The following is a 23,711-nucleotide window of genomic DNA, read 5'->3' as shown; positions in this document are numbered from 1 at the left end:
TTTTCTTTCTTTTTGTTTTTTTTTTCTTTTTTTGGTGGGATTTGTTGGTTTCTTCCAATTTTTGTTTGTCTTTTTATCCACTTGTTTAAGGGAAATTTTCATTTTCTCTTTGAGGGCCTCTATTATTTCCATAAAGTTATTTTTTACAGTAGCTTTCTTTGGCTTCATCTGCAATAGGATGTTTAGGTTTTGCTGATGTAGGACTACTAGTTTCTAGTGATGCCATATTGCACTTTATGTTGTTGCGCATATTCTTATACTGCCATCTACCCATCTCTGATGGGTGCAGGTGGAGCCTGTGCTTCAGGGGTTTTCTCTTCCTCCAATTGGTACAGGTGAGGCCTGTGGCCTAGGTGATGGCTCTTCCTCTAGATGTGGCTCTGGGGGCTCCTCTGGGTATGGGTGGGGCCAAGATTCTGGTGGTCCCAGATGTGGTGGGGAATGGTTGGGGTGTTGGGAAGCTGCTCCCAGGTCTCTGGGACTTTGGTGGTGGGGGTGGAGTGCAGGATGTGCCTTGGGGCTAGGGCCTAGAGAGCAGGGCCCTCCAGTGGGGAATCCAGATACTCATCTCCCCAAGTACAGTCTTGGCCAAGGCTCAGATGGGTCGCAGATGCAATGGGGGGATGGTTGTGGTTATAGAGAGGTTCTTCTGGCGTCTCTGGGACTTTGGTGGGTGGGGGTGGGACACAGGATGTGTCTCCAGGGGCTGTGGCCTAGAGAGTGGGGCCTTCCAGCTAGGAACCCAGACACTCACCACTCCATGTATGGTCAGGCTTTGGTAGTCACAGATATGGTGGGGATGGTTGTAGGTGACGGGAGGCTGCTCCAGGGTCTCTAGGACTCTCCAGGTGCAGTCAGGGCCAAGGTCCTGGTGGTTGTAGATACAGTAGAAAATGGTTATGGTTATGGGGAGGCTTTTCTGGGGTCTCTGGGGTTTGGTGGGTAGTGGTGGGGTGTGGGATGCCCCTGACTGAAGAATGGATAAGGAAAATATGGTACATTTACACAATGGAGTACTACACAGTAGAAAAAAAAAGTCATCTTGAAATTTGCAGGCAAATGGATGGATCTAGAAAACATCATTTTGAGTGAGGTAACCTAGACTCAGAAAAACAACTATCATATCATGAGTGGTTTTTAGATATAAAGCAAAGAAAGTCACAATCCCTGAGAACCTAGACAACAATGAGGACCCTAAGAGAGACATACATAGATCTAATCTACATGGGAAGTAGAAAAAGACAAGATCTCCTGAGTAAACTGGGAGCATGGGGACCATGGGAGAGGGTTGAAGGGAAGGGAGAGGCAGGGAGGGGGGAGCAGAGAAAAATGTATAGCTCCGTAAAATCAATAAAAATATTAAAAAGAAAAAGATTGATGTATAATCAAATGAGAAAATGAATGAATGAACAAATTAACTGAATGAATGAATGAATGAATGAATAAAATATTTACGGGGTTATGGTGGAATGATGGCCACATGTGATTTGTACTCTCCTATGGTAGTGAAAAGAGCCCTGGCCAGATATTATGAGTAGACCGATACCCAGAAGGAAAAGCATTAGGGACCTTGACACCAGAGATTGAGGAAACTAAGCTGGCACAAAGAACAAGCAACAACTTAATTTATAAAGAGATATTCAAAAAAATTAAATGAGAAATAAGTGGGGGTTGGTGAACTAGGCCTTTAATCCCAGCACTCAGAAGGCAGAGGCAGGTAAATCTCTATGAGTTCAAGGTTAGCCTGGTCTACATTGTGAGTTCTAGGACAGCCAAGGCCATATAGAGATATCCTGTCTCAAGCAACAACAACAAAACCAAACAATGAAAAAACAAAACAAAACAGAGGAATGAGAAAGAGTTGACGAGGGACTGGGGAGATAGCTACTCCAGCAGTAATGCTTGCTGCAAATCTGAGTTCAGACCCCAGCACCCATGTAAAGAAGCTGAGCAGGAGCACACAGTCCTATAACTGCAGTGCTGGGCTTTATAGGAGGCATCTTGCAGGAACTCACTGGGATTTTCTGGCAAACAGTGCGCTTTAGGTTCAGTGAGAGACCCTGTCTAAAGGGGATAATGCAGAGTGATCGATATAGCAGGACATTTCCTCTCCCTCTCTGGCCTCTGCACAAGGCAAGCGTGCATGCGTGCGTGCACACACCCTCACACACAGACACACACACTATCTGAAGAGAGATGCAGAGTGGGTGAGTGTGGAGGGAGGAGAACAGGCAGAGTATAAAGCTTTACAGGAGCTCCGAGGAGAGAAGTGTGCCCTCATCATGGAACCAAGTGAAGTTCTTTGTGGCTGGAGAGTTGGGAAGGGTGGGGTGAGGGTAAGATGGGGTCTGGAATGTAAAATTCTCTCCAAGGAGCTCCAACCTGATTCTGGGGGCAAGAGGAAATGATTGGAGAATTTTAAGTAGACAAGTGATATGAATAGATTTGCACTTTAAAAGAAATCCATCTGGAGTCAGAGTGGAGGATATTGGTAGAGGGAAGGGAAGGGACCCGGAGCATAATGGTGGGTGATGGGTAGAGAGAGGGGACATGTGGGGACTCTCAAGAGGATAAGAGGATACACAAGAGTCTTAGAGGGTTAGCGGGAGAGTTGTTCAAAGTACCTAGCATATGGAGGGATGGGTCTGCATTTAGACATCTTAGGACCCCCCAGCCCTATTGTTTACTGACCCTCTCAATAAGCAACCAGTGAGAACAAGTTTTCTTGTGATAACCAGTGTCATGTAATGCTACAGATGAAGAAACCGAGGCAGTGAGGGTTTAAATAATTAGCTTAACGTTGCATAGTTGGAGGTGGCTGACCTTGATTCAATATACCTGTGCTATTCTTTTTTGTAGCAGTGTCTAGTAGAAGCTGAAGTATGCATACTGCCTCTGAGTTTGCTATGCACCGGGGACCAGTGACGTCCTGAGTGAATGTGTATTGTTTGACATAGGCAGGGTCAGGCATGCCTAAGCAGATGACAAAGCCTCCTCTGGATGGGCCTCAGAGGGATGGTGAGACCTTCCTCAGGTCTGAGTGTAAATTTTGACAATGTATGAAGAAAATATATCCTGGAGCTTCCCTTTTGTCTTGACATTTGCAGCCTGAAGACTGTTCTACTAAGACTGCTTCTACCTAGACAAGACAAGCCCGCTTCCCTTGCCTCGCTGTTGGACTGTATATAATAAAGATGCTGGGCTTCTGGGGTGCTGAGCCTCTTCTATCAGAGAGTCTGGTCCTGATACCAGCTAGCTAGCTTTCTTTCTTTCTTTCTTTCTTTCTTTCTTTCTTTCTTTCTTTCTTTCTTTCTTCCTTTCTTTCTTTCTAAGACATGTGTTCAAGAGTTCAAATTAGTCAAGAAAACAAAGGTTCGCTCCTGCTCTGTATGAACCTCATGGAGTTTGAGGTTCATTTTGAGTTACCAAGCACAGTCCCCTCTTACAGGCTTAGACTATGGAAGGAGCCAAGGATGGAAAGAAGAGAAGAGATGTTCATTCTACCACAATCAAAAGGAAATGTGACAGTTCTGGGGTCTGGAGAGGGAAGAAGACCCATGAAGAAAACAAGGAGTAGAATTATAGCAAGAGAGATGCGGGAGAATTAGGACCCTTCCCATCTCCAATGCTTTCACTATCCAATCACACAGCATAATAGAAAAAGTAGGTCCTGTATATAAATCCAGTCTCTGCTGGAGAATGGCTCTGAGGGTGTTAGCCATTTAGATAAATCTTGTGAGTCTTGTTTTTATTTTTGTTTATTTTGTTTTTTTTTTATTTTTGTTTTTAATCTATAATATGGAGATGCTAGTCTTCAATCCAAGCCTTGTGGAGTGGCTTATTAATGATCACATATGAAAAGAGCTCCCTGAGGCACAGTGAGTGTACAAAGCACAAGGTTGAGCCTTGAGCTGAAGGAGCTCGTGTGCACTAAGAGGAGATGCTGCAGTCGTTACGCTGGGACAGCCATTGAAGACTGGGCTCATCCCAGGCAAGTTAGAACATGTGGCGAATTGTGCACACTTCTTTGTTTCTAGAAGCCACTGAAGTCACAGTTACACCAATTGGCCTGGGCTTGGACGTTTGCTCAGATTGCTCCACTCTTTAGACAACGTGTTCACTCACTTCTTCCTGCATCCACTCAGCAAAGAGTGCCAAGTCCAGCGGGATGTGCAGGAGAGCAGCTACTAGAGCTTCCTCGCGGGGCAGGCCCTGGAGCAGCCCTGCCTTTGGTGAAGGAGGCGGGTGATGGAAGCAGAGTGGTATTGTGTTCTAGGAAGGCAGCAGATGCCTGAAATCAGGTTCAAGACATATGGACTGCAGGGTTGGAAGAGCCTTTTTAGATTGACTCTACTTCAGCCCAGAGACATAACTCAGCTTTATTAATGTCAACCACACTGGAATCTAGGACCTGAAAGGTCCCTCTTGTTTTGTGATGTCCAGTATTGATTATTTACTTCCCTGACCATCCCAAGCCCCTGCCTGGCTTCTGACCAGACACTCCTCCTTGATGGCTTCCACTGAGCTACTCCAGACCAGCTCTTCCCATTTCCTTTTCACTTCCCTTTTTCTCCCCTTACCACTTCTTTTCCTTTCCCTTTCTTTTGTGTATTTGGCTGGATACCATGGAGATAAGGGAGTCAAAGGATTCTAAACCATAAGGGAAATAGAGGAACAATTGAAAAATTAAGTTAATAACTAATTATAAAAGAAGACAGTGCCCATTAGACTTACAGGTGACATCCACTGGTACTTTGGGTGATGGTTTCCGGTACAGGGTCTGCAGAAGACTTCTTTTGGAAGGTACCCTTGAAGGTCAGGCTTGACACTTCCTAGAAACTTTCTATAGGTAGAGCCCAGCATGACACCACCACAAAGAATGAGAATGTGCTTATAATTATGCGGGTATTGGGACCAGTGGCATGTAAGCAGAGTTCAGGAACTGTGAAGTGAGTAGCTAGCATAGCCTCAAAAGTCTTTTGGACAGGGCTTTGGTTCAATGCCAGTAACAAAGTACTATTATTAATAAAATATGATATGATATATGATATAATATAATATAATATAACCCAATTTGATAATTTAGTGTCTGCTACAGCTGGCTGTTCCCATGACCATAGCTGTTTGGATTTAGACCCCTCCATGATAAATATTTGAATTAGATATTATGATTCCCTTTTACAGAGAGGAAAACTAGGCATGCATGGCCTAGGTATTCATGAGTCTCTATGCTTTATTTCATGTCTACTTGAATCCAGATCCCTCCACAGTAGATAGAGTCCTCAGAAGAGTGTGAGATCAGGAGCAGGGTGTGACTTTATCCCTGCAGTGACCTGGGTTTGGATCTTTTCACCGCAGCTTCCCAGCAATGTGAACCCCAATGTGTCACCTTACCTCTCTTAGCTCATTTAGTCATCTCTCAGTTGTGATCAGAGTCCTATCCTATGTATGATATCAAGTGTTTAACTTCAGACTGGCATGACCTTGACCAGTCAGGATCGAGGTACTCTAAAAGCAACCAGGGTGGCCATGCTGAATACCAACCCCACTTCCTTAGGCTGCCCTGAAAAGTTAGTGTGTCTGTGTTTTAAGTCATTGAAAACAGTGTACTGAACATTGTAAGTGCCCACTAGTATGAGAGATAGTGGAGAATTTAGGATAGGACATGGGTAGCATTTAGAAAGCTGGGATCAGAAGGGAGGGACAAGGAGAGATTCGAAAGTAACTGATATTTGGGATGTCATTCTGTATAGGAGCAGGATATTAGATCAGAGTCCAAGAGGTCCAGGTTTAAATATTTGCCTTCGGTTTGACTAATCTAAGATGTAGCACTAGACATGTTACTCAGCCTGTTATTGCTGAATCCTCACATGTAAACAAAATGACGGCTATTCTCATCGAGCAATCATGAAGAGCATGCCACAGTACCAAAAAAAAATCTTCAGTGTTCTCATACATTGGAGGCTGGAGACTTACTCATTTGCAAAGGGATCTGAATTGTTTTTAGATTTTACTCATTTTATGAGTATTTTAATACTTTTGTTTGTACATATGTACACATAGCATATTTGTGCAGTACTACAGAATCTATAAGAGGTTATTAAGTTTCTTGGAACTAGAGTTATAGGCAGTTGTATGTCAAAATATAGATACTGTGACCCAAGCTTGGGTCTTCTGTAAGAACAGCTGGTGCTCTTAATCATGGAATTCATCCCTAAGACATTTCTCCAGCCCCAAGGATTGAGATATTCATTTTTCCTCCAGTCATGGCCAGGATGTGATTTCCTATATGAAGCTTAGGAAATACTTTTGATCTGTCCTCATAAACTAGATTATTGTGATGTTAAATAATCTTTCTTTCCTTAGTTTGCATTGTCCAATGCATGAGATGTATAGTTTTTGATTTTTGTTTGTTTATATGTTATTATGACCAGCATGGACCCAAGCAGTACATATGGTGACTACCATTTATTATAATTTATTTCTTTACTGGGTGTGGCTGTGAGCATTTTGGAGATCACAGGACAACTTGTGGGAGTCTCTTCTCTCCTTCTACTGCGGGAACTCTAGGAATCAAACTAAGGTAGTCAGGCTCCATGGCAAGAGCCTTTACCTGCTGAGTTACCTCAGTGACCTTTGTATATCGTTTTAACTGATGTTGAGACGTAAGAAAAGCAAAGGTCAATTTGGTAGAAATAAGTTTTGGATCCTCCTGATTATTTAACAAGTTGTGGGTAGATGCATATTTGCTAGGTTTCTAGGGTGGTTAAAACTAGAGGTAACAGATTCTCCTGGGGGCTGGGTGAGGGATGTTGGCAGCCGATCTTGACTAACTAAAGACATCCAAGTGAGAGATTGCAGTTTAAATCTAGAATCCAGAGAGTGTGTACCCTTAGCATATCTGGGTACTTGAGAATAAGGACAACACGACAGAAGTGGGGATAGGAAGGCAGAAGGGGGTATGGTAGGTAAATGTGCTAAGACAATGTGCCAATTCCTATAGCTCAGCCTCATATTTCTGCGTACCAAAGAATGTTGTCACTACTTCATGACTGCTACCAGGATCTTTGAACTGGCTTGACCCTCTGGGATTTGCATCTGAGTTTTGCAGTATCTATGTAGTTAGTGGTCAGATCGCTGAGTTTTCAGTTCATGGTTTCAGAGATATCAGTGATGGTCCTTGGCAGCACATTTTGGTGGCATAATGTGTAGAGGACAGGGCTATTTTTTTTTCTGATGATGGATAGGAAGGAGAGAGTAAGACCCCAACGAGCAGATCTAACCTTCAAAGTAACATTTCCAATGAGCTACTTTCTAAAGTAGGTCCTACTTCCCATTGCTGCCAAAATCTCCCTAAAGAGTGCTACGAGTTGGTGAGTAAGCATTGAACACTGGAGCCTGTGGGTAACAGCCCAGATTAAAACTCTGCTGCTATTGAAAGCCCAAGTTCTTATTTCATTTCTGGGCCATTTTGTACTTGGCTATTGCAGTTTGTTTATCACAGGTTCTCTTTCTAGGAAGCGTCAATAAACCAAATGCTTGTGTCTTCTCTCCCTCCTATCCATTTTTGCCTTGAATCCCAAATCCCTGTTGAGTATAATTTAGAAGTGAGGTCTTTGGAAGATGGATTAGACATCATCCACATGGATAGAGTTAGTCCCCCTTGTATGACACCCCTGAATTCTCTGTTCCTCCCTCCATGATGAGAAGTCAGCCACTAATCTTCCAGGAAGCTGGCCTTCAGAGGTTGCCAAATTTGCCAGTGCTTTGATCTTAGATCTCACAGCTTCCAGAATGGTGAGGGACAACTTCTGGCACTTAAATCCCCCAGCCCACAGTGCCCTTTGGTCTGTCTGTCTATTTATCTATCCATTTTACACCCTGACTACAGTTTCCCCTCCCTCCTCTCCTCAGAGCCTCTCTCCTACTCCCCATCTGCCTCACCCCTCTACTGATACCCCATTCTACTCAGAAGAAGACAGGCTTCCCTTTCATATTGACAAAACATGGCAGATCAAGTTGTAATAAGACTAAGCACCTTGCCTTCTATTAAGGCTGGGCAAGGCAACCCAGTATGACGAATAGGGTCCAAAAAGCCAGCAAAAGAGTCAGAGTTTGCTTCCAGTATTAGGAGTCCCACAAGAAGATCAAGCTACACAACTGTCACATATATGCAAGGGGCCTAGGTTAGTCTCATGCTGGGTCCTTGGTTGTAGGTTCAGTCTCTGTGAACCCCTATGAGATAAATTGATTTTGTGGGTTTTTTTTGTGATTTCCTTGACCCCTCTGGCTCCTACAATCCTTCCTCCCTCTTTTCAGCAGGGTTCCCAGAACTTGGCCTAATGTTTGACTGGGATATGAGGGACCAGGTGTGGGTGGGGTGATGGGAGAGTACTGAAAGAACTGACTGGAAAGGGGAACCATTTCAGGGTCAGGTAGAAACCTGGTACAAGGGAAACTCCCAGAAATCTGTAAGGATGACCCGAGCTAATACTCCTAGCAAAAGGAGCTGTAACCTGAACTTGTCACCTCTTGAGATCAGGTAACAGAGGAATTGGGACACCAATGCAGCCACATACTCTCTGAACTACAGTCTGTCTTACCTATGGGATGTGCTGGGGGTAGGGGTAACAGAAATTGTGGAAGTGGTCAACCAATGACAGGTCCAGCTTGAGACCTACCTCTGACACTGCCTGGAGCGCCAGGACCCAGAGGCTGAATGGCCTAGAGACCTAGAGTAAGACCAAACAGTACTGGAGAAAAAAAATGGCAATGTTATGATGCTTAATGATATTCTGATATGACTGTTGTGCCTCGCCCAATAGTATTAAAGAGGTTTCATTCAGTAACTGATGGAAACAGATGCAGAGATCTCCAGTACCTTTCACAATGCATTTGTTTATTCTATTTTATGTATACAAGTATTTTGCCTGTGTGCATGTATATGTGCTATGAATATATATTTGCCACATACACATGGGCACATAGTGCCCATAGAGGTCAGAAAAAGGCATCAGATCCTTTAGAATTGGAGCTATGGGAGGGTTGTGAGTTACCAGGTCAATGCCGGGAACCAAATTTGGGTCCTCTGCAAAAGTGCTGAGAGCTCCCTCTTAATCACCAAGCCATCTCTCTAGCTCCCACAGTCTCTTTTAGAAGATTCATTTATTTTTCTTTATGTGATTCCGTGAAAACTTGAGGGGGTCAGAATAGGGCCCCGGGTCCACTTGAGCTGGAATTACAGGTGGTTAGGAGCTGTCTGACATTGGTGCCATGAACCAAACTTGGGCTCTCTGCAAGAACAGTAAACACTCACTTTTAACCATTAAGCCACACACCCTGCCCCAGCCCCAGCTTCCCTTATCTTGCACAATAGCCTGAATGGTCTACAGTGCAGAGCTTTGTATACTTACTTCTCACTAAGCATTCAAAACTTGATCTAGCATAACCTTTTCCAGAAAAAAAAAACCCTTCTCTTTTAAAATTTGGTTTTGCTAGATTACATGAATGAGCCTCTCTGCTAAGCTGAAAATCCACATATGATCTTTAATGATCTCCCCTGCAGCACCTTGGATAGCAAACTGCTCACAGTAGGAACTAAGGACTTCCTTGCTGAATTGCTAAATGTTTACAGAAAGGCTGTATGTCCAAAAGATTCGGAAACCAAGGCATGAGAGTAGCTAGCAAGACAGGGAGACTCTGGGAAAGCAGGTTCAAGGCTCTAGTTATTAAAAGATTTGCCCACTAAGACTTCCTGAATTTTTCTTTCTTGCCGTGCTGTAAGAAGCTCAGTCTTCTGCAGTAATTCTATTTGCTTGCTCAATGCTCATGAAATCTTTGTCACCGACACAGCAAGTTGGATCTCTGTTGTATATACTTCTTAACATTGAGATCCTGCCTTATTTTTGTTTCTACTGCAGGGTCTTCTCTCAGACAGGAACTTTCTGTGTAGCCTACCATACCTCCAACTCTAAAACCTTTTTCACTAGCGTCTCAGAGTCCTGGGACTTCAGGCACATGCTGCTTCTCCCTCTGTATTTATGCTGCTGCTGCTGCTGCTGTCACAGTCAGAAACTCTGTGACCTTTGAAGGACCCGAAATGAAGCAGGCAGGAGGGAGGCAAGTTCAGACTATGATATTTGTCATGACACTTAAAGCATTTTCTTTAATTAAAGATTATGAGGCATGCGATGAAGATACTGGGCCAGAGAGAATCCTTTGGATACTCTTCCATTCTCATCTTGTGGTACGTCGGCCTCATGGTTAGCATTAAACACATTATTGTTGGACAGTAGTAAATTCTACAGTCTTGGTTAGTGTGAGATATGGAGATTTCAATTAGACGAGATCTTGAAGGTTTAGTGAGATATCACCAATCAAAGTCAACAGCATTGTAGTCCATTTAGGCTACTGTACAAGATAGTATAGGCTGGAACTGAAGAGATGCTTAGCACTTAACATTGCTTGGTGCTCTTGCAATCTCCAAGTTCGCTTACTATCACAGTAAATAAAAGACTAAAGCTCACCTCTGAACAGAGTGATTTCTATCCATTTATTTCAGCCTGTATGATGTGAGCCTTAAGGGAATGTAAATTCTTTGAAGTTAAGACCTCACACTTTAGCTGTGGGCCAACCCTCCGTATGTCTAGGTTCTATGCCATTGGCTTCGACCAACCAGGGCTGGGAAATCCTGGTGGAGGGTAGGGAGGACTGCATCCGTACTAAACGTGCACAAACTTTCCTCTCCTCATTGCTTCCTAAACAACTATTATATTTGAACCAACCATTTCTATATCACTTACACGGGGAAGGTTTTAAGAATGAGGTAGAGATGACAAAGTATTGGAAAATGCACATCATTTCTATACGAGCACTCAGCCATTCTATATATTGGATTTGGATCTTCAAGTTGTGATGTCTGCAGGGTGTCCTGGAACCATTTCCCTAGAAACCAAGAGATGTATCCATCTGGGCACTTTTTCTTCTCAGCCTTGCCAACTTTCCTTTTAGAGCCACTATCAGGTGTTATTTCAAATGCACAGATTGCATCTTCATTTGTTACAATGTGAGCAAAATGATTAGAATCCCTAGTGAAAGCTGGAGCTAGAATTAGAAACAAATAAAGCAGATTCAGAATGAAACTGGATCTAGATAAGACAGACAGAGAACAGCTCAGTGAATCTGAGATAAAGGCTTTGGGTATTATACACTGTGGATATCGAGAATGCCGTATCTGAGATGCAACATCTGTGGGCAGTCATTAGTTCATGATGTTTGTTTCCTTTTTACCCTTTTACTTACTTTTTTCTTCATTTTATTTTTGAGATCATAAATTAATCATAATATTTTTCCCTTTCCTTCCATGCTTCTAAACTCTCCCATATGCCTTACCTCTCTCTCCTTCAAATTCATGTGCCTTTCTCATTAATTGTTATTGCAGGAGTATATCTGCATATATATTATGCACATACATATATATTCCTAACTATAACCTTTTAGTCCGTATGATGCCACCTGTATGTATGTTTTCTGAGCTGACCATTGTAAATGGAAAGTCTTTCAGTTTGGGGCATTTGCATTCTTGTTTATGTACATACATTCTCCCCCAGGCAATCATATGCTAATTTAAAATATGTAAAATATATAATAGATACTCATGGGATGATGAGGGCTACATTCCAGAGAGCTCAAAACATGACCAGATCCTTATAATTACATCTCTGCTTTAAGTCACAGTCTTCGACCATGTATTATTAATAATAGTTTGTACTTGTTTACCTTATAGCTGTTTTTCCTTCACAATTAATCCTGTGTCTGATTGACCCATACTAAGCTTACTAAATAACAAATCGAAATGAAATTGTTCTGCTTCGGGTGTGGTGAAATGCTCCCATCTTAATTGTGACTGAAATGTTTATACTTGGCTGCCTACCATTTATCTGATGATTTCTATTTTGTCTAATTCCACTTTGTTTTTATTTTAAAAGCACAAATGTTTCAAAACTGGTTTTTGAAGAAAATCTAGACAGTATAACTGTCTTCACATGTAATCAACACAGGATCCAATTTACAAAATATACATAACCTTGATTAAGTGGAGAGAAGGCCATGATGTCTCAGGTAATTCTGTGCGTATCCCAACCCAGCGTAAGGATCTTTGTGATGCTATATTCATGTGCATGCATTGAGTACTATTTTACAGCACAGGATGGTAATATTTTCCCGAAAGAAACTTGAAGAGTGCTACTATTAAACAATTCAAAATGCTCATCTTTCAACTCACACAAGAAAGTATTTCTTGGGTGTATAAAAGGCAGTTTATAGTGTCAGCATGTGATTTGAAAATTCAGGTTGGCTGGACGTAGGGGACTCTCTGTACTTCACTGGTGTATATCAAGTCAAACTCAAAAAGACAACTTTATTAGTGGCCTTGTAAGTTGCTTTCCAGGAGATGAAGGTATAAATAGTTGGTGCTCCAAGGAAGGTGGGAAGGTAGCAGTTTATAGAGCAACTTGTGGTGAATTGTTATAGAGTGGTTGAGAACCCCTTTGTAGAGAAAGCACAGAGGTGGTATGACTGGTAGAGGACAAAGAAGAGATGCTATATACAAGTAAAAATGCCTATAAATACCCGGTTGTCTTGCGTTTCTGGGCACAATGCTATTATCTGATCATCCTGGTTGTTCTAGGTGATTGCAGCAATGATGGAAGATAGCAATTCTAGACAACAATTTGAGACATGAATACATTCTGCTTAATTAAAAAAATTCAATGTAGCAGGCTTTCTTGGACCACCAGCCCCCAAATCATGACATGGAGACTTATGAGCTATGAGTGCTTCACCTTAGTTCTTCACACAGGCTCTTATACTTACTTTAATTTGTTTCTCATCATCTATATTTTACCTTATTAATTTTTACCTTTCTTTCATTTTATATGTCCTACTTTTCTTGCTTCCTCCATATCTGGCTGGTGGTTGACTGGCTGGCTGGCCTCGGGCATCTCCTCTTTCTCATTCTCTCTTCCTCAATCCTAGACTCCTCCTCTACTTATCCTATTTGCCCACCAGCCCTGCCTATCCTTCTACTGCCCTCTATTGGCTGTTTATCTGTTTTTTTTTTTAGATTAATCAGGTTCTTTAGGCAGGCAAGGTGAAACAAATTTAACACATCTTTACATAGTTAAACAAGTGCAGCATAACCAAATGGAACACATCTTTACCCAATTCAAAGTAATGTTCCACAACATAAACAAATGTAACAATCCTTACATAGTTATAGTAATATTTCACAACTCCCCTCTCTCCCTGCCTCCTTGTATGTATCTGTACAGGCACACTTACATACACACGTGGACATATGCATGGTTAGAGGGTAGCTACAGTTGTCATTCCCCAGGAGCTGTCCATTTTGTGTTTATTCACAAAACAAGTTCTTTATTCTTCTTTCCTAGACGTATGCGTGTGATATATTTGTCTGTGTACAAATATAGGCATGTGTATGTCATGACAAGGGTGTAGATTAATCCTCTGTGTTGATCCTTACCTTCCATCACTTTGAGATGGAATCTCCCTCATTTACTGCTGCTTACATCAGGCAGAAGTGTCCACTCTCCTGTTTCCTCCCCTTATCTCCTGGGATTACATGCTTATATGCTACTGTATCTGGATTTTATGTGAGCTCTAGGGATCCGAAATCAACCTTGAGGCTTGCTCAGCAAATACTTTATTCCATTGAAGGAACCTGTACAGAAGATATAAAGGAAGCCACTTAGGAGAGTTACATCACTCACTTATAAGGGAGGATATCTGTGGTCTATAGGCAGCCAACACTAAGAGAAATTCCATTGCATGTATATGGTTGGGACTACCTCAGGTCATTCCATGCTCCTCATCCCTTCTCTCTCTTTCCAGTGGTAGAGAAGCTAAGAGTCTTTATGGAGTGAGGAGAAGAAGGAAGTGAAATATTAGGCCAAGTGCCTTTCCATCCAGGTTTTCTCAATTCCTGAAACATTAGCATGGTGTCAATTGCATGATGTGGGACTCCCCTCTGTATGCTGTGATTACCATTGATTAATAAAGAAACTGCTTTGGACCTATAGCAAGGCAGAACTTAGCTAGGTGGCTGGGGGAATCTAAAGTGAATACTGGAGAAAGGAAGTGAAGTCAGAGAGAAACCGTGTAGCCCGCTGGATAGACTCGGGAACTTTACCTGGTAAGCCACAGACTTAACACAGATTACTAGAAATGGGTTAAATTAAGATATAAATGTTAGTCAGTAAGAAGCTAGAGCTAATGGGCCAAGCAGTGATTTAAATAATGTAGTTTCTGTGTGATTATTTTGGATCTGAGCTGCTGGGTGGCTGGGAAACAAGCAGCCATCCTACAACAGTAGCATCCTTGTCTCTGTTGTGTTCCTTTGGACAACCATTTCTGTATTCACCTTCTTTAGTTGTGTGTGTGGTTGAGACAGAGGGGGCATGAGTATCAGAGATAAAAAAGAAGCAGTAAGTACAGAGTCTTTCTAACCCCTGGAAGTAATCATGAAGTTATGTATTCTGTGGTTCCATTGAGCTGCAAGAGAGGAACTCAGCAGAATATGGTCAAGAGCAGCACCTGGGAAGAAAGAAATGACAAATTGTGTATATGACCCAATGAATTAAGACTCTCTAGTGCACCTTGGTTGAGTCTTCAATAAGCTTTTAAGTGAGTAGGGGAAATATAATAAGATAAAAAATAACATATGTGGAAAGTAGAGAACAAATGGACTCCATAAGGTGCTTTGGGAATTAGGAGGAAGGATGGTCATCTTTGATTGAAGGACAAAGGCAGGTTTCACATGTTGTCGATAAAATTTCCTTAACATCATCTCAGCAATTACGATATGTGTTTAAAAGCAAGAAGTCCTCCATGGCTAACGTCCCAGAATCATAAAAGATGTTGGACTGTCTTTGTTTTGTTTATTTTATATATTGATGGATTTTACAAGGCTGGACTCAGTACAGCTGGCTGGGTACCAAGCTAAAACACCGAGTTGTATGCTAGCTCTTCTTTCACTGCTAAGCAATGGCCTTTTAAAGAAATGGCTTAAGCTGCCTCTTCACCATCTTTCATCTCAGATGTAACCTTACTAAAGTGTAAGAAAGAAGAGTTGTTCTCTATGTGAAGACCCTACAAAATAACCATGAACTTGATTTTTTTCTGATAGCTGTGCATTAATGCAGAGTCCTGGAAAATAAGTCAAAATGTCATTGAGCAATGCAGTTGGTAATGGCATTAGAGCTTATCTAACACAATTTAGTTAAACCGGTGGCTGTGGAGATGGAGGGGAGACATGGAGTTTTGTGGTCTTTGGGAACTGGCTATTGGATGTGGAAGTGAGTTAAAAAGGAGTAAAGATACAGGGATACTTGAAGTTCTGCCTTAGAGAACGGGGCATGTGATATGTTACCATGGAATCAGAAACAACAGAGAAAAAGAACTTTGGAGAGAAGAGAGCTTCATGCTTTTGAGTTCCTGTAAAAGCTTATTGCTGTCATTCGAGGGACATTGATGAAATCAGTGCCTGTTTTCAAAGATTATTGCCACTGGTGTCAGAGTTTAGCTGATGGATTCTCTTGCTTGTCAAATTCAACACAAGACTACCATACAGGGTATCATTTCACAACAAGTGTGCATTTAGGTAGATTTTTTTGTATGGAACCATTCAAAGAATCTGTTTTGTGTTTATTGTCTGCTAAACAATATTCTGGAATTGAGAAATATTCTGGTAAGGCAGAACACAGGGTGACTGCCATTGTAGAACTGATATTTGCTTGGTAGCATTCAGAAATTTATTTAATACACATAGATCGGGAAAGGCTTGTTGAAGAAGTGGCTTTCCAGCTGATAGAAGAATGTCACAAAGGAGCCAGGGTGTGTGAAGTGCTCCTGGGAAAGAGGGTGGCAAGCTGTGCCCACTCTGGGATGGAAACATCATGACATAATTAAGGAAGAGTCCAGGGATGGGGCGGGGGTAGGGTGATGGGCACCTAAACAGAGGCCAGAGAGGGAGAGTGTTGTAATAGTTACCTATCTCATTGTGACAAAAATGAAGTCAAAAGCAACTGAAGGGGAAAAAAGGTTGTTTTGGCTCTCAGTTTGTGGCAACAGCCCCTCATGATGGGGCAGTCACGGCAGCAGGACATTGAGGACGCAGGCCACATTCCTTCAGCAGCTAGCAAGCAGAGACAGACAAATGTACTCAGGCAGATTTCTCTTTTTAAGCAGTTCAGGATTGCAGTCTATGGCATCTTGCCACCCATGTTTAGGGTGGGTTTCCTCAGCTCAGTTGACCTAACCTAGAAAATCCATCAGAGACACACCAAAAGAGTTGTCTCTTCAGTTTTTCCGGAGCCTGTGAAACTGTCGGTACTAGCCATCACAGCCACTGTTAGCAAGGCTAGGTAATTTGGACTTTGATCTACATATAGCGCTAATCAATGGGGGGGGGCAGGTCTGTTTCTTTCATTTCCTCATTATTTGCATCTAGCACTATAATTAACAGCACTAACTTAGCTCAGAGGTTTTCTGTGTGATCAAAATAATTCCAGTACCAAAAAGATCACTTGTAAGTGAATATTTTTCTGCAGCTCTTCTGTGTAAAGAGAGGAGACCTTCTCCTTGGCAACAGGCAAAGGGGCTTCTCGTAATGCCTTTGTCAGATGCAACTTCAGAAACTAAGTTTACAGGTAAAGAGACTCAGAAATGTGTGCAAAACGGCGGCAATGATGACTCTTAATTAGCTGCCTCAAATAACTCTTGGCATTCTTAATTTTCACGTTTTTTTTTTCTTGTAACATTTCAATTCATTCCAAGGTTTTACCAGAGTAGACAGGCATGAAATGAATTCTCCATGGTAGGCTACCAATGGCAAAGAAATTGCAAGCTTTGAAATGGCTGGAAGAAACCACATATACTCTAGTTCTGGCTTTTCCCTAAACCTTGTGATTTCTGTCAACATTAATTCTGTGGAATATGGAAGCTCCGTTACTTGAGAGAGATGAGCACCTGTGTTTTCTCTAAGCCTTGTCTGGATCCCATCTTTCCCATAAGCCCCTCACTGGTTAGGGGGATAGTCCCTGGTGGGCACATAGCACATGAGCTGGGAATCAAGAATTAGGGTACTTGTGGTGTTAATCTGGCGTTGTATATAAAAACATGATGTAGAGGCTTTAGCTGCTGTAAGTTCTTTAAGCCATTTGTGAGTAGAGATGACCTCAGCAAATGTGGTGAGTTTTCTCCTTGCCAAACTCCACTATCTCTCATATGCTGCTACATGTTACTCTTCCCACTGCTTCTCACTGAGTCTTTTCAAAGCTTTTGTTGGAATATACTGTTAGAGATGATTTCGTATATATAAAATCTATATATTTTGAAGAGTTTGGACATCTGCACATACTTGTGATTCCATGACCACAGTCAAGGTACCAAATATATCCATCACTTCCCAGTCAGTATCCTTTGTGTTCTATATACTTTATATGTTTCTAGTCAGAGCAGTTAGCATGAGGTCTACCCTCTTAATATCTTACAAGGTGCAAAATATAATATTAACCAGAGGTATTGCTGTAGTTTCACATAGTTTCCCACCTCTGAAACTCTTGTGGAAATGCAGTCTTCATTTGAGGTATCAAAAGGGTGAAAATCGAGTCATTTATAGTCTCTAAAGGCTTTAGTACGTCATTAGGATTAGATGAGACTCTCAAGGTGGAATCCTCTGGGAATGAACACTTGTGACTCCACACGAAGACAAGAACAGAGCACATATATGCTTCTTAGCATTCATCACGTGTACCATGTGGTGCTGTGGATAGTCTCTGCACCCTCTGTAGGAATGTTATCACCAGATATGCCCCCAAACTTTCAACTGAACCATGAGCAAAACTTAAAAGTATTTCATTTCATAACATAGGAAGCCTTTGGCATTGTGTCATTGGCTACAGAAAATGGCCTCCTAGCAGCGCTATTGTGTGCAGTAGATTCTAATTTCTGTTGAAAAACTGAGACAGCACTCATCCTAGGCCCTGGACTCACCATTGCACGCTCTTCTTCTATGTGTTTGACTATTTGACTTCCTTACAGAAGTGGAGTCAGGTAATAGGTATTTCAAATTTGGATTATTTCACTTAACAAAGTGCCCTCAGGGTTCATCAGTGTTGTAAATGATAGTTTTCTCTTGGAGTACAGGAACAATTCCATCCTACTTATATACCAAGATTTCAACCCACTCGTTGGCTGAATGTAGTTTGCCACTGTGTCTTGGGTTTGCCAAAGGTTCTTCATTCACAGGACTGCATAGATAGCAGTGTAAAGACCCCATCTAGTATCCCAAATGCGCTGTTCTTTCTTCTTGGAACTCCTATCCCACACTTCTGTCATTTCCAAAGCAGAGCTTTCTGTGATACTCATCTTTTCCTCACTATTACGACATGCCTGAAACGATCAGATTCTAAAGATGATTCATTTATTTGACTCGTAGTTTTGGGGTTTCTAGTCTGGTGGTGGTTTGAATGAGAATGGCCTCCATTAGCTCATATGTGTGACTTCGTCTCCAGTAGCTGGAACTGTTTTGGGGAGTATTAGGAGGAATGCCCTTGTTGGAGGAGGTGGATTACTGGGGGTGGGCTTTGGGTTTTCAAAAGCTCAGGCCATTTTAGTGTCTATCTCTGTCTCACTTCCCTACTCTCTCTGTCTTTGCCTCAAAATGTGGATAAGGATGTAAGCTCTTAGCTACTGCTCTAACACCCTGACTGCTGGCTTATAGCCCTGCTCCCTGCCATAATGGTCTAGCCCTCTCAAACTGTAAGCAAGACCCAACTCAAACTTTTTCTTTTGTAATACTTTGGTCATGGTGTCTCTTCATAACAATAGGAAATAACTAAGACATAGTTCAACACTGGATGGATTCACTGCTTGGGGCTCTGGTCAGGAGGTCCTCCAGCAATGATGAGGAGCATGTGGTATAGAAAATTGTTCATCTCATGGCCAAGGAACAAAAGAGGATCAGGAAGAAGCCACAGCTCCCACAGTGCCCTCCAAGGGCGTGTTCCCAGTGATCTAAAGATCTCTCATTATTCCTTACCTTTTAGAGATTCCATCACCTCCTGATTATGTTACCCTGGAGACCAAGCCTGTGACACTTCAGCAGATACTCAATATCTAAATCAAATCAGTTTCTCAGGTTTTGGTATTGGGTGTCAACCTTGCTCATGTTCTCAGATCTTCTCAGCTATCGTCTCCTTTTAAAGGCTGTTGTACGCCTTCTGTACACCCCAATACCATCATTCCTGACATCCTTGTGAATTAATTCCATGAGCCTGTTGGTGTCCAAACTGGAGCCATAACCATTTTTGCCCTCATCTCTTATAAACTAAGCCCCTGATATTCCAGCCTTTTAAGACCAAGCTTAAAGTTCTACTATAAATACTGAGATCTGGATCCTATGTGGTGGCGAGTGTCTAGAAGGAGGAGCCTGAAGTGTGGGACGGTGGACCTACTGCGAGGAGATTCTTTACCAGTCTGCCTCTGGAGAGGATTAAGAAGGATGGGATCCCATCTTCAGCTGCTTTAGCTCCCTTTTGTGTCGCAATGGGCAGGAGCTTCTCTTCGCAAGCTTTGCAGAGGGTTCCTGGACCATTAGTGGGTATGCGTCTTGAACTGCCTGTCTCCTCTCTGCTGTTGATCATGAAGTTGTCACAGATACACAGCGAATGCTCAGCATCTTCACTTTCCTCCTCTTCTCTTCCCCATTGTCTTCAGAACCCAGGGTTTGCCCCTCCTGAATAGAGAGACTGGTTTGGATTCTGCTCTCTAGAGGCTGTAGGCTGTGATCCTGTCAGCCATTCCCCATGGGGTTTTCTCTACAACTTCCATGATATACTAGTAAAAGCTATGTTACACATGTTTTCCTACCTTTGGGTTGTCCATTGTTCTTCATTTATTCTGTGGAGCCAGTTGCCTTGATGGTGTATGTTTCTACTGGAAGTATGTGCTTATCAAAAGTAAGTGATAGAGCTGGAGAGAAGGCTCATCTGTTAGGAGCATTTGCTGCTCTTTCAGAGGCTCACAGTTTAGTTCCAAGCACCTACATTGGATGGCTCACAACTGCCCATAACTCTAGCTCCAGGGTATCTGATATCTTTTTCTAGCCTTTGTGGATATTAGCTATAGGTATGTCACACACAAATACACATACATGCACAGAGAGAGAGAGAGAGAGAGAGAGAGAGAGAGAGAGAGAGAGAGAGAGAGAGAGAGAGAGAGAGAGAGAGAGAGAGAGAATTGAATTGACTGGTAGTGAGAAACTGCTTCCATGAGATCCAACTGTTAGGCAGTTTTTCAATTAGTGATCAATGGGGGAGGGCCCAGTCCAGAATGGGTGGTACCATCCCTGGGCTGGTGGTTCTGGGTTCTATAGGAAATCAGGCTGAGCAAGCCATGTAAGCCAATATAAACCCTGTAAGTCCCTTCATGGCTTCTGCACCAGCTTCTTTCTCCAGGATTCTGTACTGTTTGAGTTCCTGTCCTGAATCCAAATAAATCCCTTCCTCCCCAACTTGCTTTTTGGTCATGATGCTTTTGTAGCAATAGAAACCCTAACTAAGAAGGTGTGTGTGTGTGTGTGTGTGTGTGTGTGTGTGTGTGTGTGTGTGTGTGGAGGACTTGAACTTTTGTCAAATCATTCGCAGCTCTGAAAGCTTTGCAGAACCTGATGAAGTTTGAATAGCAAAAAAGTCATGGTGTCCAGGTATTGGGCCTTGGAAGGCAGAAATTATTGATTGAAAAATATGGCATTTAAAATTTTACAGAGATGTTAAAAGCCATATATCAATAGAGTAATTATGGTTAGAGAATAGCTCTCGAGTACAATAGACAAACATGCTGAAAAATCACACTAAGATTTGTCAGAATTTACAGCATCCAAGCACACATCCTCAGATGCTGCTTATAGCCACGCAGGTGGAATTCCAAATTTTGACTTTTTATAATGGTTGATGAGTGTTCAAGATTAAAGAGAGATAAATTGTTTATTTTACAAGATATGTGCATTTCACAAAAACCAGAATGCATAGATTCTGTGTTACTCTATAAATTGATAAATCTCCCTCCCACCACCCCCACCATGAACCGACCATTCTCTAAAGATAAACTTGGAGGAAATAGACATCTGCGAGACTTGTGCTCTCTTTATTAGGGTTCTCAAATTGTGGAGTTTGGCTCTTGGTGAGCCATGGAGCAAATTTCTTGGATTGGAAAAGGGAAGTTTAAAAGTGAAATGAGAAGAATACAACAGAATAGAAAGATATTGGTGTGCATTACATGTTACAGGGCATCTCATGAAAATTATGTCATTATCTATATAGGCACGTGTGTGAGCACGTATGAGTATGTGATCTGAAATTTCTAGCAGAGGTAAAAACTTTTCTTTGCCTTGATTTCTGGCCAAAGAAAAAGAACCTTTGAGGGCTTTTCATCTAAAATAATGCTTTCTCAGGTTTGGATTATGAATAATGTAAGAAACTTATTTAAATAAATGCCAGGTTTTTATAACAGAATGCGACTTCCTTGTTCCAAGTTATGGATTGAGAAGCTATAATATAGCTTAAAAATAAGTTGAGAATTTTATTCTAGAAAAAAAGAGAACATGGAAGTTCCTTGAACTCATTAGCAATCATTAACATTAATGGGCTTTTTTCTTTCTTATGTCACATTTTGTGTGGAGTAAAATTTCTAGTTTCAATTTAACTGTCTTAGGGAGGGGACACTGTTGCCTATGCTTGACATTTCTGAGAGGTATCTGAACTATGAGACTGCAATTAACAACGTGGTTTAGTAACAGATCCCAAATTGGAGTCTGTGGTGATTTACAGAAAGATGGTATAAAAGTGTCCTAACCGTTCCTATTTACTGCAGCATGTGCCCAGTGTCAAGAAAGAAGCCATTCAGACTAGAGCAGAAATAAATGAGTAAACTAATAATGCAGAAGGAGCATTATGATGTTGTCTAGAGCCTATGTCTCATTTCAGAAGTCAAACTGCCCTGGGAAGAGTTTTCTTTTATTGAACTGGTAGCCATCTCTGTGATGACTCAGAGGAAGTATGTGTGCTGTAATAGAATTCTCTGAGAAATGTATTGCTTTTTTTCCCAAGCATCTTTTAAATGACTAGCTCTATGGGATGAATTAATATTGACATATTTTAAAGAAAAACTATTAAAGCTTATTTGTATCTTTCTTAATCATTATCCACTTTAAGTAATCACTGTAAATGGTCAGTGATGGCCACTTGGTTTGTGTCGGCATTCCTCTGGGCTGGGGCTTCTGGGTGTTTTCACCTTTGTGTCTCTCCTGCTCTATCCTCATGTCAGGGAAGTTAGTTTCGACATTCAGACCTCATTGGTAGGACTTGGCGCTTCCACAGCAGAAAAGGGGATGCAACAAGACTTGCATTCATTGCTCTCAATCTGATGGCTTTTCCCTTTTGAAAAAGGGGCTGGCAGCTCCCCCAGTCACACTGAGTTAAAAGGCAGCTGAAGCCTGAGTACAGGATGAGGGCCATGGTAAATACTTCGTAAATGATGATTTTTCCACCAAGATGCACACATTTGTCATGAATATAATTGATTTGATCTTTTAAACTTTCAAAATATTTTTCTAGCATGTGTCTCAGATTGCCTAGGATGGGCTAAAAAAACCACTGTTGATGTTCCCAGAATCTTTAGGAATTTTCTGGGGATAGTGTCAGTTAAAAATACTAACACTAGCTTATATTTTTTGATGCATCTTGCATCAAAATAAATTTGGCCTCATTTTCCCAGTTTCAAGTATGGTTCAAGCTTACTTGTTGAGGTTAATTTACTCATTCAAGGTCACCCAGCTTCTAATGAGGAAAGAGTACTGAACCCCACTTTCCCAGGACCCAACCTGATTCTTTATGATGTCTGTTTTTGTGTGCACAGTTTTCATGGACCCCTGTGTGATCCAACATCACTCCACCTGGTAAAGCAGCTGTCCTTAAGAACTGGGAAACGGGTCCAGCTTGAAGGAATCTCATTATCACTTTCTGAAGCATTACCCTGACTACATTTTAAGTTGTATAATTTTCCTGGATGTGGATCTGAGGTTGATGCTGGCTATTGGCAAGAACTGTATTTCATTTGGTTGGAATTTTCCTCCCAACATGATTCAACCCATATAAAAAGACTAGGAAGAATGGAGTCTTGAAGTAGAAGGTGGATGGGGACTCTCTTGATATTTGACTTATAAAAATAATGGCAGTGGTTCAGGTAAGTATTTTAGGCACTTCTTCCAGATCTGTGAATCTGGGCCATGTGACCCTCCTGAGTCATCTGCTTGTACACTTTGTCTGCGAACGCTCTTAGCTCATTGTAGCCACAGCTGAAATGAATCACTAGGCTTCTTGCACTGTCCATATATATCACATCTGTGTGTGTGTGTTTATAGAAATACCACCTTGTATGGCACAGCTCTGACAACATGAAATAGCTACTCTGATTTTCAATGTGAATAGCCTACAGAGAAATTTGTCTGTAAATTGTTTCCCAATTGTTAGACTGCAGATGCCCCCTTCCCCATCCCAAGCATAGTTAGTAATTCACAGAGCAGTGGCAAACATTTAAAGATTTTTTTTTTAAAGGGTTGTTACTGGCAGGCG

This window comes from Alexandromys fortis, unplaced genomic scaffold (assembly GCF_014885135.2).
Source record: "Alexandromys fortis isolate MF-2015 unplaced genomic scaffold, M_Fortis_MF-2015_v1.1 scaffold_0, whole genome shotgun sequence".
In the NCBI taxonomy this organism is placed as follows: domain Eukaryota; kingdom Metazoa; phylum Chordata; class Mammalia; order Rodentia; family Cricetidae; genus Alexandromys; species Alexandromys fortis.
Note: the sequence above shows the minus strand (reverse complement) of the source record.